Source organism: Haemaphysalis longicornis, unplaced genomic scaffold, assembly GCF_048455015.1.
Source record: "Haemaphysalis longicornis isolate Haplotype H1 unplaced genomic scaffold, Haemaphysalis longicornis Haplotype H1 scaffold_9, whole genome shotgun sequence".
Classification (NCBI taxonomy): domain Eukaryota; kingdom Metazoa; phylum Arthropoda; class Arachnida; order Ixodida; family Ixodidae; genus Haemaphysalis; species Haemaphysalis longicornis.
This window is the reverse complement of record NW_027526460.1, coordinates 11034284-11040368: the sequence shown is the minus strand read 5'-3', so window position 1 is coordinate 11040368 and position 6085 is coordinate 11034284. Positions and strand designations below refer to the sequence as shown.

At 45.7% G+C, this 6085-nt stretch overlaps 1 protein-coding gene across 1 annotated transcript in view; it reads left to right on the top strand.

The window, feature by feature from the left end:
- The first annotated feature begins 741 nt into the window (after positions 1-741).
- LOC144151979 (MFS-type transporter SLC18B1-like) overlaps positions 742-6085 on the top strand; it is a 33779-nt gene continuing 28435 nt past the window's right edge. Inside the window, exons 1-2 of the mRNA XM_077683166.1 lie at positions 742-1115; positions 1260-1355. The gene's annotated coding sequence lies outside the window, so the exon portion shown is untranslated. The remainder of the gene's footprint in view (positions 1116-1259; positions 1356-6085) is intronic.

Sequence of the window (6085 nt, the reverse complement as noted above, 5' to 3'; positions counted from 1 at the left end):
TTGCTTTATCCATGGATATTTTGTTATGCCTGTAAGACAAAGGCTAATGGTTCTGTCGCCCCCACCCAATATGCATTGCCTTTTTTTTTCACTTTGAGGGCCGTTTTTGTAAACATACCCGAAAACCCATTCTGTTTCAATGTAACGCTCGCGTTGAGAGGACGCTGATTTTCATGACCTGGTTGCAACAGCCATCCCCGGGCTTTACGCATGACGAAGGACAGTTCGGGGACAAAGAATAGAACCAGATAGCGGAAGACAAAAGCTGTTGATAGTGTATGCGATGCACTCATTCATGCTGGGGTAGTCTAAAGAAGGCCTACCATTAGTGCTGCTTGCATTTTTATTAGTATTGTATTTTACAACGACGACAATGAAATAGATGCAGAGGTGCTCTCTTCATTCTGATTTGCGTTTCATTAAATTTTTCAAAATTCGATTTCTTTTCCGTTAGCGTGTTTCGATTTCTTGGGACGCACTACGGGAGGCTGTCATACGGCGTGTGACGGGCAACACTGCCCCAACCCTGCTCCTTTCGCAGTCACAAAGAAATGTTTCGCATTACGAGTCCAAAGAAGCCCCCATGCCGATTTTAAGTTTCGCCTCTTTTAGAAGTACTGCCACCGCGGCCTGGAAGGAAACCTCCGATACCCGTTCTTTTTTGTTTTCGCAGCAGAATAACGCTTTAATCAACAGCCCACTCCGCCGGGCACTGTACTTTTTACAACGTTCATATCAAAACGGCAAGCGTAGAGTCGCGTGTACTTCTAAGAACGAATAAAGCGCACTGACAAGACGGCCCGCCGCGCAGATAAATCACCTCACCATCATACAGCGGTCTGTCCTTCGAACGCCTGTCCGTGCGGAGCCCATAAAAAGGGAGGCATGCGTGTTCAGGCCTAACACGTGTTTCATCCAGACAAAAACCCTCCGCTCAGCTCCGCAAACAGTGTCGGAGGGAAGCCCTCCTCTCCACACGCTACGCCAGCCCTTCAAAGTGCAGGGCGCTGAGCGCCGGCAAACTTATGCTCTTGGTTTCTACACCAGCAGCCTTTCATTCGGACGTACGGACCGTGTAGTGCTGCCGGGAAGGATTCTTCGGAAAGTCGAAACGTGTGCGTACAGCTTCCAACTGTAGCTTTTCTCTCCCCCTTGTTTCGCTCTGTTTCGTTCTTTTTTTTTAAGCGGCGTTTGTTTCATGGCTGCATGGCAAGCGGCTTGCGACTTCCCACAGCACATCTTTTTTTCCTTCATGCCAGTGCGCGGTAAAGAGTCCTTGGGAGCGCGTTGCACGCCCTCCTGCCGGAAAACGAAGCGGACCTGGTTGCCTTCCGCCGAGGACGCTCCTCCTAAAGGTACGTGGGTCCCGTACGCTGGCAGCGTGCGCGCCGTGACAGCGTGCGCCAATTAAATTTACACCTGACATCTGCACTAAATTTGTCATACGGGTTTGCGTAGGATTCGAAAATGAAAGAGAAGAAACAAGCCTAAAATTCCAAACCTATGGTGTCGCTGAAATCTAGCTGTTGAACTTCTTGAATAAATATAAACTGCGATAACATTTCGAGCTGGTTCATGTTTGCATGCGTCACATGACCGTTCGGAGAGATAATGGACAGCGGGGAAGAGATGGGAGTTGGATGTCTGTAACGACAGGTACATCTTATTTTATGGATGTGATGTGCGTCTGCATCCATCGGAAGTGTCTGTACGCAACCGTACGTCTAGGGATACTTATTCCACAGTCTATTCCGGCCGGATGAGGCCAGAAACTGTTAAGAGATTTTTTTAGATGCTGTGCCACAGTTCGAAAGGTGCTGGGTTCGATTCCCAGGCGCAGAGGAAATAAAGCTGTAGACTGGGCTAGTTGGTAATTCATAGTGAATAAATGTAGCGCAGCAGAAAACAAGGGAGGGAAAGAATACACACAGACGGAAAGAATAAACACAGAGCACTCGTCCATGTGTATTCTTTCCGTCCCTTGTTTTCTGCTGCGCTACATTTATTCACTATTCGCAGAGGCAGTGTTTCCAGTCACGCCTGATTATAGCAGTCATTTATGTCGAATAACCCGACTAACCTTTTAAGAGGGGCGATCCTGTGGCCTCTGCACCACCCGGTAGTTTCGATTCCCGATTTTACGCATTTTTCTTCCTTTCGATTTCTTGGAATTTTTCGCATCCGCTGGACTTGGAAATAAATATACTTTAAATACCACTAATAATTAGAAGAAGTAAAATAATTAGAGATAATTAAACGATAAGAATGGGGTGGAGTGCATTCGGCAGGCATTCTCAGATAATGAATGACAGCCTACCATAGTCGCTGAAGAAGAAAGTGTATGACAGCTGCATCTTAACGCTACTCACCTACGGGGCAGAAACTTGGTAGGCTCAGTAAGAGGGTTCAGCCTAACTTGAGGACCGCTCAGCGAGCAAGGTAACGGAAGATGATAGGTGTAACATTAAGGGACACGAAGAGATCGGAGTGGGTCAAGGAACAAACCCTTGTTAAGGACATAGTAAAAATTAAGAAGAAGAAATGGACGTGGGCAGGGCATATAATGCGAAGGCAAGATAACCGTTGCTCATTAAGGGTAATAGAGTGGATCCCTAGAGGAGGCAAGCCTGGCAGGGGGTGGCAGAAAGTTAAATGGGCAGATGAGACCAAGAAGTTTGCGGGGATAAATTGGTTGCAGTTAGCACAGAACCGGGATAATTGGAGATTAATGGGAGAGGCCTTTGCCTTGCAGGGGGGGTGAATAGGCTGGGGATGATGATGATGAATAAAAAAGACTGCGAACAAAATAGGCAGATGTAAGTTTTATTACACTCGTTTCTCTTGTTATCGCGGAAAAAACAAGCGGGTGGTGAACGCACCGGCAGAGGATATTGAATGTATCGGAGCCGTAAGCTAGACAGGAGCCCTCAAAAGCAGATCCATGATCAATGCCCTAACAGTCTGTCATTACCCGAGGCACCCCTCTTTTTTTTTTCTATATTACTGCGGTGAGGCGTAAAACATGTGGCCTAAACGAACATGTATTTCCTGCAGAGAATCAACTACTCTGTATGAAACGAATAGAACCGAATAGAACTCTGCATATAAATCGAACGAGTGTATGAGCCTGCGGGGACGTAAGTTGCGGGATTCCACCACACGATCCTCGAATAGTGGCGTTGCTCATTCTGAGCAACCCAGATTAGATCGTCGGACTTCCCTAGTGTTCCAAATTTACGCATGAACACATTACTCCTATCGGCGGCTCCAGGTTCGTACGTTTCTGGCCGCGACATAGTCGGGGTTGACTGTGAGCGCTTTTCTGCACAGCACGCAGCAAGGTGGAATCATACGTTCGTCCCGTGCTGCACAGAACTAAGCCCCCGCGGGGCCACTGACCTCGACACAGCATTCGCGCAACAGGTGGCTTGGCTTCTTAGCCGGGTGCCCCAAACCATGGGTATAACCATGAGCTCCGGCGAGAGATCACATGCGCCGCATGTTGTTGCGTAAACACAAGCCACAGATGTGTGACGCTGAAAAGGGCAGAGCGAGGGAAAAAATGCAAATCATATTTAACGCTGGAAACAGTACTACGCGAGTTAGTAGCGATTTCCTATCGAAGTCTGCTTCCTGCGCCAGCGCTGTTTTTATTTATTATTATTCTTCATTTACCTTAAACGCCATTACTGGCGTTACATAGGGGTGGGGTGAAAAAAAAATATATAAAAGAAAAATTCTAATTCTAATTATTGTTCTATCCGCTGATGTTGATTAATATCATAAGCATTATCATAATCATCATCAACAGCCTACTTAGGTCCACTACAGGACCAAGGCCTCTCCAATTGACCTCCAGCCGCTCCTGCCCTATGCTGCTCAACTCCATTGTTTACCCTGAATTTTTTTTTACTTCGTCACTCCGTCGTCACTGGCCTTCCCTTCTTTCAGTACCGTTTCTCGGTATCCACTCTCTTACCCTGATGTCTTTGTTTCGTCCCTCAATCGAGTTATTGGCCTTCCCCTTCTTCTAGCCCTGTCTCTCGGTATACACTATGTTACTCTGGTGGCCAACCGCTTGCCAGTTCGCCACTCAACACGGCCAGCCCCAGCCCGTTCCTTTTTTTATGTCAACTATTATGTCACGCACTCGTCTTTATTCCCTAGTCCAGCAAGTTCCTGTTCCTAAGTTTTACTCCAATCATTATTCGTTCAATGGCCAACTGGGCCGACTTAAGTTTGCTTTCCGATTGAGTGGTAAGGCGCCACGTTTACCCTCCAAGTGCCATCACCGGCAGGACGCATTATTTTTATATTCTTCTTTTAAATGATAGAGATAACTTACTTTTCATTAGTTGGGCGTGTTTGCCGAGTGCGCGTCAACCCATTCCTGTTCTACGCCGAATTTCTTTCTTGGGGTTTGGGTCCGCACTGACAACTTCTCCGAAATAGTTATATTTTTCTACTCGTTCTAGCGTTACGTTTCCTACAGCAAGAGGGCTCTTTCAGCATGTTTATTTATAACTACTTTATATTTATTCATGTTTATTTTTCGCCCCATGTCCCAGCTTTCTTATTGGAGTTCCCGAAGCCTTTTTTCCAGACGGTCTGCCGACTCTCTGAGCATATATATGTCGTGTGCCAACCTCAAATGGGTCAAGTAGCCCCGTTTTATCCTCAGTCCTGCGTTGTTCCAGTCAATCTTCCTAAATATCTCCTCCAGACACGTTGTGTACTGTTTTGGCGACATGGAATCTCCCTTTTCTACTCCCATTGTGATTGGGAACTTTTCGCCGTTCTTGCAAAGGATTATTCTGTCCGTGCATCCCTTATATATGTCGTCTGGGATTCTTATGTAAGTCACCTCTTTTTCCTGGACTGTAAATGCTTCAAGCGCAGCCGCAGTGTTTACTGAATCAAACGCTTTTTCATGGTCTATAAATCCCATGTAAAGGGGTTTACTGAACTGCGCAGATTTTTTTATTACATGATTGACGGCAGGATGTGGCTCATTGTTGAATATCCTTCCCAAAATCCAGCCTGCTCTCTGCGTTGATGGGAATCAAGGCTATCACTTATGCAGTTAAATATTACTGGGTACACAGTTTGCATACAACTGAGAGTAGGCTAATGGGTCTGTAACTTTTATGTTCCTTGGTTCCTCCTTTCTTGTGAATCGGAATTGCGTTGGCGTTTTTTCAGGCTATGTGCACTATTAGAGTCCTTAAGCATTAATAAAATAGCGCGGCAAGCTTGTCCACTACAATGTGTCCTCCCTCCTTAGGTCCACGGTAATACCGTCATCACCTGCAGCTTTCCCTCCTTTCATGCCCTTGAGAGCCTTTTCAACCTCGTCTTTGGTTATTAGTGGAACTTCGCGACCTAAGCGTGTCCCCTCAGTACCTTCCCCTGGTCCATCGTCACTGGCGTACAGACTGGTGTAGAATTTGTCCACACTCCTCCTAGTAAGCTGCTGGGTCACATGATGGAACTCAAGAGAAAAATAACAAAGAAAAGTGACTTTTGTTTATTACAGCGCTGATTGAAGCCGGGTTTGACGAATGAGTGAATCGGCGACATCGATGCGCTCCGCGGTTATCAGGCGTAGGGCTTCGCTACTCTTTATGTGCCATACAAGTGATGGTCGCGGCCGTCTTTTTCTGTGATCACGCCATAAACTTGTAAATAGCAGCAGACGATAGCGTGGCGACGGTTGCGGCCGGGAAGGTGATAACGCAACAAAGCTTGCATTGAAGCAGAAAGCCCAACTATGTTACTAAAAGTGATTGAAATAAATAAATAAATAAATAAATAAATAAATAAATAAATAAATAAATAAATAAATAAATAAATAAATAAATAAATAAATACAGTAAAAAATGATGTTTTTTTAGCTCAACATCCGCCTTTTGCTCGCTTTTGGATCAACGTTACTTGATCGCCTTGTGGTGTTGACGCCACTTTTGACGTGCAGAAATGTGCTTTCCTTGCCAGTCGCAGCTACCGTTTTAATGTTTATAGTACGTGCCAAGTGTTTTTATATCTTTTATGCGCAATATTTGATATCTTGGTTGCGATCTTTGTG